Source organism: Triticum dicoccoides, chromosome 6A (assembly GCF_002162155.2).
Source record: "Triticum dicoccoides isolate Atlit2015 ecotype Zavitan chromosome 6A, WEW_v2.0, whole genome shotgun sequence".
NCBI classification, from domain to species: Eukaryota; Viridiplantae; Streptophyta; class Magnoliopsida; order Poales; family Poaceae; genus Triticum; species Triticum dicoccoides.
Window position 1 is genome coordinate 83,189,136 of NC_041390.1, and position 21,619 is coordinate 83,210,754.

The window sequence follows — 21,619 nt, forward strand, 5'->3', positions numbered from 1 at the left end:
ATGGGAGTTTTGGGTGTGAAGACTTTTAGTCCTTTGATAGCGTGTTTGGTAGTTTAAGGGAAAGGGATTGGGAATTTATGAGAGGGAGTTGGCTGAGGGATTAGGCTTGGGAAGTGGCAAGTTAGTCCCAGTAATTTGGTATGGGGTGGGGTTATTTATGGGAATAATTTCCATGACCAAAGAAAATAAAGGGTAGGTTACGTGAGATGTGCTCCTATTTGGCATTGCATCTGCAGATCAGGGAGTAGTTAGCGTTGGCCGGTTAGTTTGGAGGAATTTTGTGGCGGGAGGTGGGCCACCAAATATGTAATGATATGTTTTTAGATGTCCAATTCCCATTCCTCCGCTGAATTACGAGGGTGCCCCGGGTAGAGATTAATGGGAGTTGGCCCTCCTAATTCCCTTCCCCTTCCCTTGCTAATTCCCAAACCCCTGAACCAACCAACATATTTTTAGTCTCACTAATCTTAAACTCCCATTCCCTACCCCCAACTCTCCCAACCAAACACGCTATGATTGTTTGGGGGTAACGACAGTTAAAGAGGGAATAGGGAGGGGAATTCATGTATTAAACTCCCTCAAATTACTTACCTGGGGGAGGCCTGGTAATTCAGATGGAGAAAGGGAATTAGCATTTAACTTCCATTCCCTTTCCCTTGGATTGCCAAACAAGCTGTAAGGTCTAGAGGTGTCAGTACCCCGTAGCCATAGCTAACGCACACCAGTAACAATGTTCAACCATATGAAATTAGGGAGTCCAAGCGCACCAGTCCATTTGGGCAATTTTTCAACCATCTAAAAAATTAAGGAGAAACATGTTTTTTTTGAAAAGGAGGATCACCCTGGCCTCTGCATCTGGGCGATGCATGCAACTATTTCATTAATTTTTCACAAAGACCTTATAAAGTAGTACATCAGGCAATCTGAAACCACCATCTTAGCAACAACGGTCGCTACTCCTATCCATTTGATGAAGGGATGCCGATAGTCCGAGCCTAATACCAAATAGACATCACACCAAAGCCTAACATCTAAAGCGGAGGCCCCAACCGAGCCACATACTGGGTTTGGGGTACAAACCGGTCCAACACACTCTCATGTGTCATCATCGTCATCTTCCATCAATCCATCTTCAGAGGGGAAACTAACGCACCGGCTTTGCCAGGCCCCTCTGCCATTGAAGCCACCATGACGCCAGACTCCTCCTGCGCAAGTCCATCTCTGTGCATCGGATGCCGAGTCTCCACTGCGCCACGCCGTCGAGATCCGCCGCCATCAATGAGTAAGATGAAGCACCGCTCCACTAAAGAAGCCGTCCACTGGTCCCTCGAGCTCATTTATACCTCCATGAATGACGGCCCCAAGGGGGAAACGACACCAGAGCACTGCCGTCATCCAATCTACTGATCTAGGGTCTCCCTCGAAGGTAGCGGATAGAGGTCTGGAGCTTCTCCATGGCAATGCCTTCAAGAAGATAATGACAGAAAAGAGTGCCGCCATCTCCGGTCTTGGCAACAAGACGAGGACTAGCTTTTCACTCGGATCTGCTCAACGAACCTCAATCTCGCATCATGCGCACAGACCACGACCGATCTACGCCGCCTCGGAGCGATCAAGCCACTCTGGATCTCCGCCGCCTCAGATCCATGGCACACTTCCGCTCGCCCGGGTGCCCCGTGCCACCCTCGTGCGCGAGAAGGAGAGTCTCCTCCGCCACCGCCATCAGCCGACGTGCTTAGCCCGGCTGCTTCCTGCAGCGGCGACAGAGGGGAGGGATGGGAGGGGGAGTGACCGGCGACTAAGGTTGGGGCCCCTCAATCGCCCGCGCGGGGGGCGTCAGAGGGGAGAGGAAGGGAGGAAGCGGCGGGCGGCAGCGCTGCTGTGTGGCGGCGGCGACGCTGCTGCTAGGTTAGCTCGCGTAGGTTAGCGGCTATGAAGATTTATTAGAACGACACCTAAGGAGAAACATGTGCATCTATGAAATCTTCATGATTCTAAAGAAGCCTCCAATAGGCCAGTTTTCGGCCTCTTACCACAATTCTATAGAACTGGAACACCTTGCATTCCAAATTACGTTGGACCGACCAAATTGGCGGTCACAGCCACAGTTACATTGTGAGGGAAATCTGATAGCCAAAGCCATTGTTCGATGCATCTACCTATAGTTGCCAACTCATGGGCAGGCTTGTTACAATCTCTTGGGCAGTGAACAATGCTCCACTTGTTAAAACTCGTTGGTAGGAGATATCTAGCCTCACGGAAGACAGCACCAAGGTTGGAGCCATAATGCACCATGGAATTAATGGCTTGAGCAAGTCCAAGACAGTCTATCTCAAAAATGACACGCCCCATACCATGCTCCTCAGCTAAGTGTATGGCATGCAACAGCGCATTTGGTTCAGCATGCAGAGCTTCACTTATGTGCACAAGCCTTCCAGCAGCAGCAAACAACACCTCACCTGTATGATCTCGAGCCACACAGCCCCAACCCGTGGTCTGTTTAGCAACATCAAAAGCACTGTCAATATTGATTTTAACCTTATCCACCATCGGTTTACTCCACAGAGGTTTGCTCAGAATCTGCGCTTTCTTTGTTTTTGCATAAAAGACACACCATTCAGCAACATGCTTCTCCAAAAGGAAGCAGAACTCCTCAAGTGTAGCTCTCTTTTGCTTATGATTGCCTTCATTCCTCTCCGTCCACCACAACCACATAAAGCATATGATTCTCAGCTTCGTGTCCTTTGAAAGGGCAAATATGGTGGCGAGGATTTCGCTCGGTGACTAACATTGCAGCCGGTTTAACCGGGACGACTCCAGCTCATACACACGCCAAATCTTCTTGACCTCCTTACATCTGAAAAAAAGATGTCCGCCATCCTCTGGTAATCTATGGTAAAGGACACATCTAGTATCGAGTTCGATCCCAATCCATTCAATATTCCTCAGCATAGGGTGACTATTATGAGAGACTCTCCACAAAAAATGATACAATTTCCCGGGACATCTAATCTTCCAGAGGTTCTGCCACATTTTTCCATAAGTTGTATCACCGGCGGCGCCCTCACCCTGCTACCTAGGGGTGATGTCTACTACACAACCTTCTTCTTGTAGATGTTGTTGGGCCTCCAAGTGCAGAGGTTTGTAGGACAGTAGCAAATTTCCCTCAAGTGGATGACCTAAGGTTTATCAATCCGTAGGAGGCGTAGGATGAAGATGGTCTCTCTCAAACAACCCTGTAACCAAATAACAAAGAGTCTCTTGTGTCCCCAACATACCCAATACAATGGTAAATTGTATAGGTGCACTAGTTCGGCGAAGAGATGGTGATACAAGTGCAATATGGATGATAGATATGGGTATTTGTAATCTGAAAATATAAAAACAGCAAGGTAACTAATGATAAAAGTGAGCACAAACGGTATTGCAATGCTAGGAAATAAGGCCTAGGGTTCATACTTTCACTAGTGCAAGTTCTCTCAACAATAATAACATATTTGGATCATATAACTATCCCTCAACATGCAACAAAGAGTCACTCCAAAGTCACTAATAGAGGAGAACAAACGAAGAGATTATGGTAGGGTACGAAACCACCTCAAAGTTATACTTTCTGATCGATCTATTCAAGAGTCCGTAGTAAAATAACATGAAGATATTCTTTCCGTTCAATCTATCATAGAGTTCGTACTAGAATAACACCTTAAGACACAAATCAACAAAAACCGTAATGTCACCTAGATACTCCAATGTCACCTCAAGTATCCGTGGGTATGATTATACGATATGCATCACACAATCTCAGATTCATCTATTCAAACCAACACAAATTACTTCAAAGAGTGCCCCAAAGTTTCTATCAGAGAGTCAAGACGAAAACGTGTGCCAACCCCTATGCATAGGTTCATGGGTGGAACCCGCAAGTTGATCACCAAAACATACATTGATACGTCTCCAACCTTTCTATAATTTTTGATTGCTCCATGCTATATTATCTTCTGTTTTGGACATTATTGGGCTTTATTATTCACTTTTATATTATTTTTGGGACTAACCTATTAACCGGAGGCCCAGCCCAGAATTGCTGTTTTTGCCTATTTCAGAGTTTCGCAGAAAAAGAATATGAAACGGAGTCCAAACAGAATGAAACCTTCGGGAACGTGATTTATGGAACGAACAAGATCCAGGAGACTTGGACCCTACGTCAAGCAACCAATAGGGAGGCCACGAGGTAGGGGGCGCGCCTACCCCCCAGACGCGCCCTCCACCCTTGTGTCCCCCCTGTTGCTCCACCGACGTACTCCTTCCTCCTATATATACCTACATACCCCCAAACAATCAGATACAAAGCCAAAACCCTAATTCCACCGCCGTAACTTTCTGTATCCATGAGATCCCATCTTGGGGCCTGTTCCGGAGCTCCGCCGGAGGGGGCATCGATCACGGAGGGCTTCTACATCAACACCATAGCCTCTCCGATGATGTGTGAGTAGTTTACCTCAGACCTTCGGGTCCATAGTTATTAGCTAGATGGCTTCTTCTCTCTTTTTGGATCTCAATACAATGTTCTCCCCCTCTCTCGTGGAGATCTATTCGATGTAATCTTCTTTTTGCGGTGTGTTTGTTGAGACCGATGAATTGTGGGTTTATGATCAAGTTTATCTATGAAAAATATTTGATTCTTCTCTGAATTCTTTTATGTATGATTGGTTATATTTGCAAGTCTCTTCGAATTATCAGTTTGGTTTGGTCTACTAGATTGATCTTTCTTGCAATGGGAGAAGTGCTTAGCTTTGGGTTCAATCTTGCGGTGTCCTTTCCCACTGGCAGTAGGGGCAGCAAGGCACATATTGTATTGTTCCCATCGAGGATAACAAGATGGGGTTTTTATCATATTGCATGAATTTATCCCTCTACGTCATGTCATCTTGCTTAAAGCGTTACCCTGTTCTTATGAACTTAATACTCTAGATGCATGCTGGATAGCGGTCGATGTGTGGAGTAATAGTAGTAGATGCAGGCAGGAGTCGGTCTACTTGTCTCGAACGTGATGCCTATATACATGATCATACCTAGATATTCTCATAACTATGCTCAATTCTGTCAATTGCTCAACAGTAATTTGTTCACCCACCGTAAAATACTTATGCTCTTGAGAGAAGCCACTAGTGAAACATATGGCCCCTGGGTCTATCTTCCATCATATTAATCTTCCAACACTTCGTTATTTTCATTGCCTTTTATTTTACCTTGCATCTTTATCATAAAAATACCAAAAATATTATCTTATCATATCTATCAGATCTCACTCTCGTAAGTGACCGTGTAGGGATTGACAACCCCTCATCGCGTTGGTTGCGATGATTTATTTGTTTTGTGTAGGTGCGAGGGACTCGCGCGTAGCCTCCTACTGGATTGATACCTTGGTTCTCAAAAACTAAGGAAAATACTTACACTACTTTGCTGCATCACCCTTTCCTCTTCAAGGGAAAACCAACGTGGTGCTCAAGAGGTAGCAAGAAGGATTTCTGGCGCCGTTGCCGGGGAGGTATACGCAAAAGTGAACATACCAAGTACCCATCACAAACCCTTATCTTCCGCATTACATTATTTGCCATTTGCCTCTCATTTTCCTCTCCCCCACTTCACCCTTGCTGTTTTATTCGCCCTCTCTCTCTATCCTCCCTATCTTTCTCTATTAGCCTCTTTTTGCCCGTTCCTCGTTTGCTTGTGTGTTGGATTGCTTGCTTGTCACGATGGCTCAAGATAACACTAAATTGTGTGACTTTACCAATACCAACAATAATGATTTTATTAGCACTCCGATTGCTCCTCTTACCGATGCTGAATCTTGTGAAATTAATGCTGCCTTCCTGAATCTTGTCATGAAAGATCCGTTTTCCGGCCTTCCTAGTGAAGATGCCGCTACCCGTCTAAATAGCTTCGTTGATTTATATGATATGCAAAAGAAGAAAGATGTGGACAATGATATTGTTAAATTGAAGCTATTTCCTTTTTCGCTTAGAGATCGTGCTAAAGCTTGGTTTTCGTCTTTGCCTAAAAATAGTATTGATTCTTGGAACAAGTGCAAAGATGCTTTTATCTCTAAGTATTTTCCTCCCGCTAAGATCATCTCCCTTAGAAATGATATTATGAATTTTAAGCAACTTTATCATGAACATGTTGCACAAGCTTGGGAGAGGATGAAATTAATGATACATAATTGAACAACACATGGTTTGAATTTATGGATGATTATACAAATTTTTTATGCCGGATTGAATTTTGCTTCTAGAAATCTTTTAGATTCGGCCGTGGGAGGCACTTATATGGAAATCACTTTTGGAGAAGCTACTAAACTCCTAGATAATATTATGGCTAATTATTCTCAATGGCACACTGAAAGATCTACTAATAAAAAAGTGCATGCGATAGAAGAAATTAATGTTTTGAGTGGAAAGTTGGAAGAACTTATGAAATTATTTGCTACTAAGAGTGTTTCTTTTGATCCTAATGATATGCCTTTGTCTACTTTGATTGAGAATAATAATGAATCTATGGATGTGAATTTTTTTGGTAGAATTTTTTTTGGTAACAACACGCATAGAGGAAACTTTAACCCTAGGCCTTATCCTAGTAATTCCTCTAATAATTATGGTAATTCCTACAACAATTCTGATGGAAATTTTAATAAGATTCCCTCTGAATTTGAGATCAGTGCTAAGGAATTTATGAATTCACAAAATAATTTCAATGCTTTGCTTGAAGAGAAACTGCTTAAAGTTGATGATTTGGCTAGGAACGTTGATAGAATTTCTCTTGATGTTGATTCTTTAAAACTTAGATCTATTCCACCTAAGCATGATATCAATGAGTCTCTCAAAGCCATGAGAATTTCCATTGATGAGTGCAAAGAAAGAACCGCTAGGATGCGTGCTAAGAAAGATTCCTTTATAAGAGCGTGTTCTTCTAGTTTCCATGGTAATAAAGATGAAGATCTAAAAGTTATTGATGTGTCCCCTATTAAATCTTTGTTTTGCAATATGAATCTTGATAATGGTGGGACTGAATATGATCCACCTTTACCTAGAAGGCGTTCCAAAAATTCGGAGTTTTTAGATCTTGATGCTAAATTTGATAAAAGTGGGTTTGAAGAGATCAGAACTCTAGATGTTAATGAACCTACTATTTTGGATTTCAAGGAATTTAATTATGATAGCTGCTCTTTGATAGATTGTATTTCCTTGTTGCAATTCATGCTAAATTCTCCTTATGCTTATAGTCAAAATAAAGCTTTTACCAAACATATCGTTGATGCTTTGATGCAATCTTATGAAGAAAAACTTGAGTTGGCAGTTTCTATCCCTAGAAAACTTTATGATGAGTGGGAACCAACTATTAAAATTAAAATTAAAGATCATGAATGCTATGCTTTGTGTGATTTGGGTGCTAGTGTTTCCATGATTCCAAGGACTTTGTGTGATTTGTTAGGTTTTCCGTGATTTTGATGATTGCTCTTTAAACTTGCACCTTGCGGATTCCAATATTAAGAAACCTATGGGAATAATTAATGATGTTCTTATTGTTGCAAATAGGAACTATGTGCCCGTAGATTTTATTGTTCTTGACATAGATTGCAATCCTTCATGTCCTATTATTTTTGGTAGACCTTTCCTTAGAATGATTGCTGCAATTATTGATATGAAGGAAGGAAATATTAGATTCCAATTTCTGTTAAGGAAAGGTATGTAACACTTTCCTAGAAATAAAATTAAATTACCTTATGAATCTATTATGAGAGCCACTTATGGATTGCCTACCAATGATGGCAATACCTATCTCTATCCTTGCTTTTTATGCCTAGCTAGGGGCGTTAAACGCCAGCGCTTGTTGGGAGGCAACCCAATTTTATTTTTATTCCTTACTTTTTGCTCCTGTTTAGTAATAAATAATTTATCTAGCCTCTGTTTTGGTTGTGTTTTTTGTGTTTAATTATTGTTTGTGCCAAGTAGAACCGTTGGGAAGACTTGGGGAAAGTCTTGTTAATCTTGCTGTAAAAACAGAAACTTTAGCGCTCACGATAACTGCTGCCATTTTTATTTGGAAATTTCTATTTAGTTAATTATTTTTGAAGATGATTAATAGATAAATTCCTCCCGTCCAGAAATTTATTTTAGAATTTTTGGGGTTCCATATATTGCGCTAGCTACAGATTACTACAGACTGTTCTGTTTTTGGCAGATTCTGTTTTTCATGTGTTGTTTGCTTATTTTGATGAATCTATGGCTAGTAAAGTAATTTATAAACCATAGAGAAGTTGGAATACAGTAGGTTTAACACAAATATAAATAAAGAATGAGTTCATTACAGTACCTTGAAGTGGTCTTTTGTTTTCTTTCGCTAACGGGGCTCACGAGATTTTCTACTTTAAGTTTTGTGTTGTCAAGTTTTCAAGTTTTGGGTAAGGATTTGATGGATTATGGAACAAGGAGTGGCAAGATCCTAAGCTTGGGGATGCCCATGGCACCCCCAAGATAATCGAAGGACACCTAAAAGCCAAAGATTGGGGATGCCCCGGAAGGCATCCACTCTTTCGTCTACTTCTATCGGTAACTTTACTTGGAGCTATATTTTTATTCACCACATGATATGTGTTTTGCTTGGAGCGTCTTGTATTATTTGAGTATTTATTTGTTAGTTTTCCACAATCATCCTTGCTGCACACACCTTTTTTGAGAGATACACACATGATTCGGAAATTATTAGAATATTATATGTGCTTCACTTATATCTTTTGAGTTATATAGTTTTGCTCTAGTACTTCACTTATATCTTTTAGAGCACGGTGGTGGATTTGTTTATTAGAAACTATTGATCTCTCATGCTTCACTTAGATTATTTTGAGAGTCTTAAATGGCATGGTAATTTGCTTAAATAATCCTAATATGCTAGGTATACAAGATTAGTAAAAACTTTCTTATGAGTGTGTTGAATACTAAGAGAAGTTTGATGCTTGATGATTGTTTTGAGATATAAAGATGGTGATATTAGAGTCATTCTAGTTGAGTAGTTGTGAATTTGAGAGATACTTGTGTTAAAGTTTGTGATTCCCATAGCATGCACGTATGGTGAACCGTTATGTGATGAAGTCGGAGCATGATTTATTTATTTATTGTCTTCCTTATGAGTGGCGGTCGGGGACGGGCGATGGTATTTTCCTACCAATCTATCCCCCTAGGAGCATGCGCTTAATACTTTGCTTTGATAACTTGTAGATTTTTGCAATAAGTATGTGAGTTCTTTATGACTAATGTTGAGTCCATGGATTATACGCACTCTCACCCTTCCACCATTGCTAGCCTCTCTAATACCGCACACCTTTCGCCGGTATCATACACCCACCATATACCTTTCTCAAAACAGCCACCATACCTACCTATCATGGCATTTCCATAGCCATTCCAAGATATATTGCCATGCAACTTACCACCGTTCCATTTATTATGACACACTTCATCATTGTCATATTGCTTTGCATGATCATGTAGTTGACATTGTATTTGTGGCAAAGCCACCGTTCATAATTCTTTCATACATGTCACTCATGAGTCATTGCATATCCCGGTACACCGCCGGAGGCATTCATATAGAGTCATATCTTGTTCTAAGTATCGAGTTGTAATTCTTGAGTTGTAAGAAAATAAAAGTGTGATGATCATCATTATTAGAGCATTGCCCAGTGAGGGAAGGATGATGGAGACTATGATTCCCCCACAAGTCGGGATGAGACTCCGGACGAAAAAAAGAGGCCATAAAAAGGGAGAAAAGGCCCAAATAAAAAAACATGAGAGAAAAAGAGAGAAGGGACAATGCTACTATCCTTTTACCACACTTGTGCTTCAAAGTAGCACCATGATCTTCATGATAGAGAGTCTCCTATGATATCAGTTTCATATACTAGTGGGAATTTTTCATTATAGAACTTGGCTTGCATATTCCAATGATGGGCTTCCTCAAAATGCCCTAGGTCTTCGTGAACAAGCGAGTTGGATGCACACCCACTTAGTTTCTTTTTGAGCTTTAATATACTTATAGCTTTAGTGCATCTGTTGCATGGCAATCCCTACTCACTCACATTGATATCTATTGATGGGCATCTCCATAGCCCGTTGATACGCCTAGTTGATGTGAGACTATCTTCTCCCTTTTGTCTTCTCCACAACAACCATTCTATTCCACCTATAGTGCTATGTCCATGGCTCACGCTCATGTATTGCGTGAAGATTGAAAAAAGTTTGAGAATGTCAAAAGTATGAAACAATTGCTTGGCTTGTCATCGGGGTTGTGCATGATTTAAATACTTTGTGTGGTGAAGATAGAGCATAGCCATACTATATGATTTTGTAGGGATAACTTTCTTTGGCCATGTTATTTTGAGGAGACATAATTGCTTAGTTAGTATGCTTGAAGTATTATTATTTTTATGTCAATATTAAACTTTTGTCTTGAATCTTTAGGATCTGAATATTCATACCACAATTAAGAAGAATTACATTGATATTATGCCTAGTAGCATTCCACATCAAATATTCTGTTTTTATCATTTACCTACTCGAGGACGAGCAGGAATTAAGCTTGGGGATGCTTGATACGTCTCCAACGTATCTATAATTTTTGATTGCTCCATGCTATATTATCTTCTGTTCTGGACATTATTGGGCTTTATTATTCACTTTTATATTATTTTTGGGACTAACCTATTAACCGGAGGCCCATCCAAGAATTGCTGTTTTTTTTCCTATTTCAGAGTTTCGCAGAAAAAGAATATCAAATGGAGTGCAAATGGGATGAAACCTTCGGGAACATGATTTGTGGAACGAACAAGATCAAAGAGACTTGGACCCTACATCAAGCAACCAACAGGGAGGCCACGAGGTAGGGGGGCGCGCCTACCCCGCTAGGCACGCCCTCCACCCTCGTGGGCCCCCTGTTGCTCCACCGACGTACTCCTTCCTCCTATATATACCTACGTACCCCCAAACAACCAGATACGGAGCCAAAACCCTAATTCCACCGCCGTAACTTTTTGTATCCACGAGATCCCATATTGGGGCCTGTTCCGAAGCTCCGCCGGAGGGGGCATCTATCACGGAGGGCTTCTACATCAACACCATAGCCTCTCTGATGATGTGTGAGTAGTTTACCTCAGACCTTCGGGTCCATAGTTATTAGCTAGATGGCTTCTTCTCTCTTTTTGGATCTCAATACAATGTTCTCCCCCTCTCTTGTGGAGATCTATTCGATGTAATCTTCTTTTTGCGGTGTGTTTGTTGAGACCGATGAATTGTGGGTTTATGATCAAGTTTATCCATGAACAATATTTGATTCTTCTCTGAATTCTTTTATGTCTGATTGGTTATCTTTGCAAGTCTCTTTGAATTATCAGTTATGTTTGGCCTACTAGATTGATCTTTCTTGCAATGGGAGAAGTGCTTAGCTTTGGGTTCAATCTTGCGGTGTCCTTTCCCAGTGACAGTAGGGGCAGCAACGCACGTATTGTATTGTTGCCATCGAGGATAACAAGATGTTTTTTTATCATATTGCATGAATTTATCCCTCTACATCATGTCATCTTGCTTAAAGTGTTACTCTATTCTTATGAACTTAATACTCTAGATGCATGCTGGATAGCGGTCGATGTGTGGAGTAATAGTATTAGATGCAGGCAGGAGTCGGTCTACTTTTATCGGACGTGATGCCTATATACATGATCATACCTAGATATTCTCATAACTATGCTCAATTATGTCAATTACTCAACAGTAATTTGTTCACCCACCGTAAAATACTTATGCTCTTGAGAGAATCCACCAGTGAAACCTATGGCCCCCAGGTCTATCTTCCATCATATTAATCTTCCAACACTTAGTTATTTTCATTGCCTTTTATTTTACCTTGTATCTTTATCATAAAAATACCAAAAATATTATCTTATCATATCTATCAGATCTCACTCTTGTAAGTGACCGTGTAGGGATTGACAACCCCTTATCGCGTTGGTCGCGAGGATTTATTTGTTTTGTGTAGGTGCGAGGGACTCGCGTGTAGCCTCCTACCGGATTGATACCTTGGTTCTCAAAAACTAAGGGAAATACTTATGCTACTTTGCTGCATCACCCTTTCCTCTTCAAGGGAAAACCAACGCAGTGCTCAAGAGGTAGCATACATCAAGTGGATCAATAGAATACCCCATTGTCACCACGGGTATCCCACGCAAGACATACATCAAGTGTTCTCAAATCCTTAAAGACTCAATCCGACAAGATAACTTCAAAGGGAAAACTCAATCCATTACAAGAGAGTAGAGGGGGGAGAAAACATCATAAGATCCAACTATAATAGCAAAGCTCGTGATACATCAAGATCGTATCATCTCAAGAACATGAGAGAGAGAGATCAAACACATAGCTACTGGTACATACCCTCAGCCCCGAGGGAGAACTACTCCCTCCTCGTCATGGAGAGCACCGGGATGATGAAGATGGCCACCGAAGAGGGATTCCCCCTCCGGCAGGGTGCCAGAACGGGTCTAGGTTGGTTTTCGGTGGCTACGAAGGCTTCTGGTGGCGGAACTCACGATCTATTGTGCTCCCGGAAGTTTTTAGGGTATATTGGTATATATAGGAGGAAGAAGTACGTCGGTGGATCTCCGGGCTGTCCACGAGGCAGGGGGCGCGCCCAGGGGGGGTGGGCGCGTCCCCCACCCTCGTGGGCAGCTCGGGACTCTCCTGGTCCATCTCCGATACTCCGTGGGCTTATTATGGTCCAAAAATAAGTTCAGTGAAGTTTCAGGCGATACTCTAAAACATGGAAAAAAACAGAAACTGGCACTCGGCTCTAGGTTAATAGGTTAGACCCAAAAATCATATAAAATAGCATATAAACGCATATAAAACATCCAAGGTTGATAATATAATAGCATGGAACAATCAAAAATTATAGATACGTTGGAGACGTATCAGCATCCCCAAGCTTAATTCCTGCTCGTCCTCGAGTAGGAAAATGATAAAAATAGAAATTTTGATGTGGAATGCTACCCAACATATTTCTCTATGTAATTCTTCTTTATTTTGGCAAGAATATTCAGATCCATAAGATTCAAGAATTTTTTTTAATATTGACATAAAAATAATAATACTTCAAGAATACTAACAAAGTAATCATGTCTTCTCAAAATAACATGGCCAAAGAAAGCTATCCCTATAAAATCGTATAGTCTAGCTATGCTCCATCTTCACCACACAATGTATTTAAATCATGCACAACCCCGATGACAAGCCCAACAATTGTTTCATACTTTTAATGTTCTCAAACTTTTTCAATCTTCACGCAATATATGAGCGTGAGCCATGGATATAGCACTATATGTGGAATAGAAGGGTGGTTGTGGAGAAGACAAAAAGGGAGAAGATAGTCTCACATCAACTAGGCGTATTAACGGGCTATGGAGATGCCAATCAACAGATATCAATGTGAGTGAGTAGGGATTGCCATGCAACGGATTCACAAGAGCTATAAGTGTATGAAAGCTCAAAAAGAAACTAAGTGGGTGTGCATCCAACTCGCTTGCTCACGAAGACCTAGGGCATTTTGAGAAAGCCCATCATTGGAATATACAAGCCAAGTTCTATAATGAAAGATTCCCACTAGTATATGAAAGTGATAACATAGGAGACTCTCTATCATGAAGATCATGGTGCTACTTTGAAGCACAAGTGTAGTAAAAGGATAGCTGCATTGTCCCTTCTCTCTTTTTCTCTCATTTTTTTATTTGGGCCTTTTCTCTTTTTTTATGGCCTCTCTTTTTAGCCTGGAGTCTCATCCCGACTTGTGGGGGAATCAAAGTCTCCATCATCCTTTCCTCACTTGGGACAATGCTCTAAAATGATGATCATCACACTTTTATTTACTTACAACTCAATAATTACAACTCAATACTTAGGACAAAATATGGCTCTTATGTCAATGCCTCCGGCGGTGTACCGGGATGGGCAATGAATCAAGAGTGACATGTATGAAGATTTATGAATGATGGCTTTGCCACAAATATGATATCAACTACATGATCATGCAAGCAATATGATAATGATGAAGCGTGTCATAATAGACGGAACGATGGTAAGTTGCATGGCAATATATCTCGGAATGGCTATGGAAATGCCATGATAGGTAGGTATGGTGGCTCTTTTGAGGAGGGTATATGGTGGGTTTAAGGTACCGGCAAAAGTTGCGCGGTACTAGAGAGGCTAGCAGTGGTGGAAGGGTGAGAGTGCGTATAATCCATGGACTCAACATTAGTCATAAAGAACTCACATACTTATTGCAAAAATCTATTAGTTATTGAAACAAAGTATTACACGCATGCTCCATGGGGGATAGATTGGTAGGAAAAGACCATCGCTCGTCCCTGACCGCCACTCATAAGGAAGACAATCAATAAATAAGTCATGCTCCGACTTCATCACATAACGGTTCACCATACGTGCATGCTACGGGAATCACAAACTTCAACACAAGTAGTTATCAAATTCATAAACACCCAACTAGCATGACTCTAATATCACCATCTTCATATCTCAAAACAATCATCGAGTATCAAACTTCTCATAGTATTCAATGCACTTTATATGAAAGTTTTTATTATACCAATCTTGGATGCCCATCATATTAGGACTAAATTCATAACCAAAGCAAATTAGAATGCTATTTAGGACTCTCGAAATAATATAAGTGACGCATGAGAGTTCATCTATTTCTATAAAATAAAACCACCACCGTGCTCTAGAAAGATATAAGTGAAGCACTAGAGCAAGAGCAAACTACTCCGAAAGATATAAGTGAAGATCAATGAGTAGTCAAATAATTCTGCAACTATGTGAAGACTCTCTAACATTTCATAATTTCAGATCTTGGTATTTTATTCAAACAGCAAGCAAAACAAAAGAAAATAAAATGACGCTCCAAGCAAAACACATATCATGTGGTGAATAAAAATATAGCTCCAAGTAAAGTTACCGATGAACGAAGACGAAAGAGGGGATGCCTTCCGGGGCATCCCCAAGCTTAGGCTTTTGGTTGTCCTTGAATATTACCTTGGGGTACCTTGGGCATCCCCAAGATTAGGCTCTTGCCACTCCTTGTTCCATAATCCATCGAATCTTTACCCAAAACTTGAAAACTTCACAACACAAAACTTAACAGAAAACTCGTAAGCTCCGTTAGTATAAGAAAATAAATCACCACTTAGGTACTGTTGTGAACGCATTCTAAATTCATATTGGTGTAATATCTACTGTATTCCAACTCATCTATGGTTCATACCCTCCGATACTACTCATAGATTCATCAAAATAAGCAAACAACACATAGAAAACAGAATCTGTCAAAAACAGAACAGTCTGTAGTAATATGGATCAAACGTATACTTGTGGAAATCATAAAATTCTAAAATAAATTGTTGGACCTGAGGAATTTGTCTATTAATCCTCTTCCAAAAGAATTAACTTAATAGCACTCTCCAGTAAAAAATGGCAGCAATTCTCGTGAGTGCTAAAGTTTCTGTTTTTTACAGCAAGATCAACAAGACTTTCCCCAAGTCTTCCCAAAGGTTCTACTTGGCACAAACACTAATTAAAACATAAAACCACATCTAACCAGAGGCTAGATATATTAATTATCACTAAACAGGAGCAAAAATCAAGGGACAAAAATAAAATTGGGTTGCCTCCCAACAAGCGCCATCGTTTAATGCCCCCAGATAGGCATGATGATTTCAATGATGCTCACATAAAAGATAAGAATTGTAACATAAAGAGAGCATCATGAAGAACATGACTAGAAAATTGAAGTCTAACCAACTTCCTATGCATAAGGATTTTGTGAGCAAACAACTTATAGGAACAATAATCAACTAGCATAGGAAGGCAAAACAAGCATAACTTTAAAACTTTAAGCACATAGAGAGGAAACTTGATATTATTGCAATTACTACAAGCATATGTTCCTCCCTCATAATAATTTTCAGTAGCATCATGAATGAATTCAACAATATAACTATCACATAAAGAATTCTTTTCATGATCTACAAGCATATAATTTTTATTACTCTCCACATAAGCAAATTTATTGTCATGGATAATAGTGGGAGCAAACTTAACAAAATAACTATCATGTGAGGCATAATCCAATTGAAAACTAAAATCATGATGACAAGTTTCATGGATATCATTATTCTTTATAGCATACAAGTCATCACAATAATCATCATAGATAGAAACTTTGTTCTCATAATCAATTGGAACCTCTTCTGAAATAGTGGATTCATCACAAAATAAAGTCATGACCTCTCCAAATCCACTTTCATCAATATAATCATCATAAATAGGAGGAATGCTTTCATCATAATAAATTTGCTCATCAAAACTTGGGGGACAAAAATATCATCTTCATCAAACATAGCTTCCCCAAGCTTGTGGCTTTGCATATCATTAGCATCACGGATATTCAAAGAATTAATACTAACAACATTGCAATCATGCTCATCATTCAAAGATTTAGTGCCAAACATTCTAATGCATTCTTCTTCTAACACTTTGGCACAATTTGCCTTTCCATCATACTCACGAAAGATATTAAAAAGATGAAGCGTATGAGACAAACTCAATTCCATTTTTAGTTTTCTTTTATAAACTAAACTAGTGCTAAAATAAGAAACAAAAAGATTCAATTGCAATATCTCAAGATATACCTTCAAGCGCTAACCTCCCCGGCAATGGCACCAGAAAAGAGCTTGATGTCTACTACACAACCTTCTTCTTGTAGACATTGTTGGGCCTCCAAGTGCAGAGGTTTGTAGGACAGTAGCAAATTTCCCTCAAGTGGATGACATAAGGTTTATCAATCCGTAGGAGGCGTAGGATGAAGATGGTCTCTCTCAAACAACTCTGCAACCAAATAACAAAGAGTCTCTTGTGTCCCCAACACACCCAATACAATGGTAAATTGTATAGGTGCACTAGTTCGGTGAAGAGATGGTGATACAAGTGCAATATGGATGATAGATATGGGTATTTGTAATCTGAAAATATAAGAACAGCAAGGTAACTAATAATAAAAGTGAGCACAAACGATATTGCAATGCTAGGAAATAAGGCCTAGGGTTCATACTTTCACTAGTGCAAGTTCTCTCAACAATAATAACATAATTGGATCATATAACTATCCCTCAACATGCAACAAAGAGCCACTCCAAAGGCACTAATAGCGGAGAACAAACGAAGAGATTATGGTAGGGTATGAAACCACCTCAAAGTTATCCTTTCTGATCGATCTATTCAAGAGTCCGTAGTAAAATAACATGAAGATATTCTTTCCGTTCGATCTATCATAGAGTTCGTACTAGAATAACACCTTAAGACACAAATCAACAAAAACCCTAATGTCACCTAGATACTCCAATGTCACCTCAAGTATCCGTGGGTATGATTATACAATATGCATCACACAATCTCAGATTCATCTATTCAAACCAACACAAAGTACTTCAAAGAGTGCCCCAAAGTTTCTACAGGAGAGTCAAGACGAAAACGTGTGCCAAACCCTATGCATAGGTTCATGGGCGGAACCCACAAGTTGATCACCAAAACATACATCAAGTGGATCAATAGAATACCCCATTGTCACCACGGGTATCCCACACAAGACATATATCAAGTGTTCTCAAATCCTTAAAGACTCAATCCGATAAGATAACTTCAAAGGGAAAACTCAATCCATTACAAGAGAGTAGAGGGGGGGCGAAAACATCATAAGATCCAACTATAATAGCAAAGCTCGCGATACATTAAGATCGTATCACCTCAAGAACACGAGAGAGAAATCAAATACATAGCTACTGGTGCATACCCTCAGCCCTGAGGGAGAACTACTCCCTCCTCGTCATGGAGAGCACCGGGATGATGAAGATGGCCACCGGAGATGGATTCCCCCTCCGACAGGGTGCCGGAACGGGTCTAGATTGGTTTTCGGTGGCTACAGAGGCTTCTGGCGGCGGAACTTCCTATCTATTATGCTCCCCGAAGTTTTTAGGGTATATGGGTATATATAGGAGGAAGAAGTACGTCGGTGGATCTCCCTGCTATCCACGAGGCAGGGGGCGCGCCCCCACCCTCATGGGAAGCCCGGGACTCTCCTGGTCCATCTCCGATACTCCGTGGGCTTCTTCTAGTCCAAAAATAAGTTCCGTGAAGTTTCAGGTCAATTGGACTCTGTCTGATTTTCCTTTTCTACGATACTCTAAAACAAGGAAAAAACAGAAACTGGCACTGGGCTCTAGGTTAATAGGTTGGACCCAAAAATCATATAAAATAGCATATAAATGCATACAAAACATCCAAGGTTGATAATATAATAGCATGGAACAATCAAAAATTATAGATACGTTGGAGACGTATCAGGGGGCCATCCGTTTCTTCATGTCAAGGTGAACTCTGTACGCAGACCTCACTGAAAAGAAGCCCTTGCTATCGAATTGCCAAGCCAAGAAGTCCTCATGTTGCTCAAAAATTGGAATCTTTAGTACTATATCAGTCTCTTCCGGATTGAACGTTTGTCTAACCAACAGCTCATCCCAGGAGTGTGTATACGGGTCGATAAGCTCTGAGATTTTATTCAGGATGGTATTGTGATGGGGAGACCATGGGAACCGAACAACACCAGTAGGGAGCAAGGGGTCCTGCCAGATCCGGACATGCTCACCCGAACCCACCCTCCACACCATCCCCTCCTTCACGATGGACACCCCTTGAAGGATGCTCCGACAAACATAACTGATGCCCAGGGTCGCTGTAGCTGCAAAAATGTCGCCGTCCGGGTAGTATTTAGCACGTAGAACACGAGCATAGAGCGAGTCCGGTGCCTGGATCAGCCTCCAAACTTGGCGAGACAACATTGCAATATTGAATGCGTGTAGATCCCTAAACCCAAGCCCTCCCTGTTATTTCGGATGGGTCATCTTCTCCCAGCCAACCCAGTGATGTTTATGCTCATCTCTTGGTTATCCCACCAAAAATGGCAGATCATGTGGCTAATACTCTCACACAAGGACTTTGCCAGATCAAAACAGGCCATGGCATAGGCTGGAATTGCTTGGGCAACCATTTTTATTAGGATTTCCTTACCCTTCTTTGACAAAATCTTGATTTTATAACCCTCAAGTAGGTCCCGGATTCTATCTCGGAGGTATTCAAAAGCAGGCCTGACGAGCCTTGCCCACATAGCGAGGCAGCCCCAAATACTTGCCCTGTTGACCTTCGTTCTGTAGGCCGAGAAGATGCAGTAAGGTTTGTTTCCTAAGCTGCGGCGTGTTCTTGCTGAAGAGCACGGAAGACTTTTCCCGATTAATAATTTGGCCCAACCCCTTCTCATATACTTCAAGAATTTCATTCACTATGGACACACTCTCTTCGGTGGCCTCCAACAACAGCAAGGAATCATCAGCGAAAAGCAGGTGTGTGACGGTAGGGGCCTCAGGTGCTACTTTGATGCCTCTAATCGAACCCATGGATTCTTCATGATCAAGCAAAGCGGAGAAACCCTCAACACAAATAAGAAATAAGTATGGAGAAATTGGGTCTCCCTGCCTCAAACCTTTTCCTGGAATAACTGTCTCGGTACAAGACCCATTTACCTTAAATCTGTAGCGTACAGTACGCATACACTTGCCGATTTGTTCCACAAAGGCATTATCAAAAACCAACCGTGTCATGATCTTCTCCATAAAATCCCGGTTCACCCTGTCGTAGGCCTTACTCATATCAAGTTCGAGTGCCGCATAGCTAGTGGCTCCAGTTCTCTTTCTCTTCAAAAAGTGTATCATCTCATAAGCCAAAATAGTGTTATCGGAAATGAGCCTGCCGGGCACGAACGCACTCTGGTTTGGTGATATGATATCTCCCAGTATGCACTTCAGTCTGTTGGCCAAAACCTTGGACACGAGCTTATACACAACATTACAGAGGCTAATAGGGCGTAGATCCTTCAATCTTTTTGGGTTCTGGACCTTTGGGATAAGCACCACAAGGGTGTCATTCCATCCCTCCGGAATACTGCCGCCTCGTAATACTTGTAAAACCTCGCGCACAACAACATCATCACCAATCAACTGCCAATAGTGCTTATAGAAGATCGCTGGTAAGCCATCAACGCCTGGTGCTTTGAGATCACCAATGTTATCTAGAGCCTTCTTAACCTCCTCTGTAGTAAAATCCGCCGTTAAGTACTCGTTCATTTGGGCAGAGACTTTTGGTGCTATGTTATTTAGAATTACTGCAGCATCAGCATCTGCCATGGCGGTAAATAAGCTAGAAAAATAATTAGTAATGAGGGCCTTCAAGCCCTCCTCCCCAGTCACCACCACCCCGTCCTCCCTCACCAGCTTGGTTATGGTATTTTTCCGCCTCTGTTCAGACGCATACACCTGGAAATATTTAGTGTTGCAGTCTCCTTTAGACAACCAATCAGCATGTGCCCTTTGCCGGCTTGCCACATCAATCTGTTCCTCAAGTCTCTCAAGCTTGTATTTGACTGTTAGCTCCTTCCGAATCATACTCCGTGACAAAGGTAGCCGCCGGATCTCCTCTAGTTCCAGTTTCAAAATCCTTGCTCGTTTTTGTAAATCACCCAAAACATCCCGACTCCATACTTGTAATGCGTTATTGACGGCTGCAAGTCTTCTAGCCACTGAAGGACCAGTAGCTCTCTCCCATTACTGACGAACCAAGTTGTCGCAGTCCTCCTCAAGTAACCACCGGGCTTCAAATCGCTTCATCTGTGTACCACCTCCCTTATTCATCATCCGCCAACTGCCATCAACCCATAGAGAAATAGGTCTATGGTCCGAGTGTTCAGGATAACCATTAACGACTTTATAGTGGGGAAAACATGCACACCACGTTGGGGTAGCCACCACTCTGTCAAGGCGCTCACGGATATAACCATCAATGCGATAATTGTTATTCCTCCAGGTGAAAACATCACCCTCAAAACCAAGGTCTTTAAGATTACAAAAATCAAAAGCATCACGAAAGTTTTGATTACCTTACATGGATGTTCACTCAACTTGGACGAAAAACTCAGTTTGGTCACTGGACTTAGAGTTACGCTGTTTACAATCACTAAGGTGGTTTTATTGAATAGAACTTGCTACTATTTGTTTCAAAGAAGAACTCCACCAATGCCTGTTATATGATAGACACGATTGATATTTGAACCAGTAAATAAAGTATGCCCCACACTGATACGCACGGACAATTTAACTTTTTTTTGCGGGAGAGTACAATTTAACCAGTAACTAAAAAAATGCAAGATATAATCCAGGAGGCTATCTCATTTGCCCGCGCGTTAACAAGGAACTGATTAATACATGAAGATGTAATAGGTAAAAAATACTTCTAGAACATTTTGATAAGGAAAGAATAAATACATGAAGATATGATAGGCAAAAATTGATTATAAAGTATTTGCCAAAACATTAATATAGGAAATAATAAAATGTCATTAA

General features: G+C 41.0%; 1 pseudogene; it reads right to left on the minus strand.

The window, feature by feature from the left end:
* Nucleotides 1-417: 417 nt before the first annotated feature.
* On the minus strand, nt 418-20,665 carry LOC119315684 (annotated as a pseudogene).
* Nucleotides 20,666-21,619: the final 954 nt, after the last annotated feature.